Below are 1,652 nucleotides of genomic sequence, written 5' to 3'. Positions count from 1 at the left end.
CACGCTTAACTTCGGAGTTCTGATGGGATCCGGTGCATTAGTGCTGGTATGATCGCATCCGTCACGTACTGCGCGCAAAATGTACTTGACCCTCTCTCTCCGCGCAACTTCTCTCGCTTAGCGGTTTAGCGGTTTAAAAGGATAGTACCCTTAGCGAGCGGTCCAGCGGTTTAAAAGAAAGATTAAAAAGAGGGTGGGGGATGCAACACGAGGCCTTCCCAGGGGGTCACCCATCCTAGTACTCCTCTCGCCCAAGCACGCTTAACTTCGGAGTTCTATGGGATCCGGTGCATTAGTGCGGGTATGATCGCATCCGTCACGTACTGCGCGCAAAATGTACTTGACCCTCTCTCTCCGGGCAACTTCTCTCGCTTAGCGGTTTAGCGGTTTAAAAGGATAGTACCCTTAGTGAGCGGTCCAGCGGTTTAAAAGAAAGATTAACAAGAGGGTGGGGGATGCAACACGAGGCCTTCCCAGGGGGTCACCCATCCTAGTACTCCTCTCGCCCAAGCACGCTTAACTTCGGAGTTCTATGGGATCCGGTGCATTAGTGCGGGTATGATCGCATCCGTCACGTACTGCGCGCAAAATGTACTTGACCCTCTCTCTCCGGGCAACTTCTCTCGCTTAGCGGTTTAGCGGTTTAAAAGGATAGTACCCTTAGTGAGCGGTCCAGCGGTTTAAAAGAAAGATTAACAAGAGGGTGGGGGATGCAACACGAGGCCTTCCCAGGGGGTCACCCATCCTAGTACTCCTCTCGCCCAAGCACGCTTAACTTCGGAGTTCTATGGGATCCGGTGCATTAGTGCGGGTATGATCGCATCCGTCACGTACTGCGCGCAAAATGTACTTGACCCTCTCTCTCCGGGCAACTTCTCTCGCTTAGCGGTTTAGCGGTTTAAAAGGATAGTACCCTTAGTGAGCGGTCCAGCGGTTTAAAAGAAAGATTAACAAGAGGGTGGGGGATGCAACACGAGGCCTTCCCAGGGGGTCACCCATCCTAGTACTCCTCTCGCCCAAGCACGCTTAACTTCGGAGTTCTATGGGATCCGGTGCATTAGTGCGGGTATGATCGCATCCGTCACGTACTGCGCGCAAAATGTACTTGACCCTCTCTCTCCGGGCAACTTCTCTCGCTTAGCGGTTTAGCGGTTTAAAAGGATAGTACCCTTAGTGAGCGGTCCAGCGGTTTAAAAGAAAGATTAACAAGAGGGTGGGGGATGCAACACGAGGCCTTCCCAGGGGGTCACCCATCCTAGTACTCCTCTCGCCCAAGCACGCTTAACTTCGGAGTTCTATGGGATCCGGTGCATTAGTGCGGGTATGATCGCATCCGTCACGTACTGCGCGCAAAATGTACTTGACCCTCTCTCTCCGGGCAACTTCTCTCGCTTAGCGGTTTAGCGGTTTAAAAGGATAGTACCCTTAGTGAGCGGTCCAGCGGTTTAAAAGAAAGATTAAAAAGAGGGTGGGGGATGCAACACGAGGACTTCCCAGGGGGTCACCCATCCTAGTACTACTCTCGCCCAAGCACGCTTAACTTCAGAGTTCTAATGGATCTGGTGCATTAGTGCTGGTATGATCGCATCCGTCACGTACTGCGCGCAAAATGTACTTGACCCTCTCTCTCCGCGCAACTTCTCTCGCTTAGC

At 52.5% G+C, this 1,652-nt stretch overlaps 6 non-coding genes across 6 annotated transcripts; all 6 read right to left on the bottom strand.

Moving 5' to 3' along the window:
- Positions 1 to 197: 197 nt before the first annotated feature.
- On the bottom strand, positions 198 to 315 carry LOC116008662. Its single transcript, XR_004096029.1, has one exon. It is a non-coding gene; the product is annotated as a 5S ribosomal RNA (ribosomal RNA).
- A 137-nt stretch (positions 316 to 452) lies between these two features.
- Positions 453 to 570, bottom strand: LOC116008661. The gene has a single exon (XR_004096028.1). It is a non-coding gene; the product is annotated as a 5S ribosomal RNA (ribosomal RNA).
- A 137-nt stretch (positions 571 to 707) lies between these two features.
- Positions 708 to 825, bottom strand: LOC116008659. The gene has a single exon (XR_004096027.1). It is a non-coding gene; the product is annotated as a 5S ribosomal RNA (ribosomal RNA).
- Positions 826 to 962: 137 nt separating this feature from the next.
- On the bottom strand, positions 963 to 1,080 carry LOC116008658. The gene has a single exon (XR_004096026.1). It is a non-coding gene; the product is annotated as a 5S ribosomal RNA (ribosomal RNA).
- Positions 1,081 to 1,217: 137 nt separating this feature from the next.
- On the bottom strand, positions 1,218 to 1,335 carry LOC116008657. Its single transcript, XR_004096025.1, has one exon. It is a non-coding gene; the product is annotated as a 5S ribosomal RNA (ribosomal RNA).
- Positions 1,336 to 1,472: 137 nt separating this feature from the next.
- On the bottom strand, positions 1,473 to 1,590 carry LOC116008541. Its single transcript, XR_004095917.1, has one exon. It is a non-coding gene; the product is annotated as a 5S ribosomal RNA (ribosomal RNA).
- Between the last annotated feature and the right edge of the window lie 62 nt (positions 1,591 to 1,652).

This window comes from Ipomoea triloba, chromosome 16 (assembly GCF_003576645.1).
Source record: "Ipomoea triloba cultivar NCNSP0323 chromosome 16, ASM357664v1".
In the NCBI taxonomy this organism is placed as follows: domain Eukaryota; kingdom Viridiplantae; phylum Streptophyta; class Magnoliopsida; order Solanales; family Convolvulaceae; genus Ipomoea; species Ipomoea triloba.
This window is presented reverse-complemented; position numbering and strand designations above follow the sequence as displayed.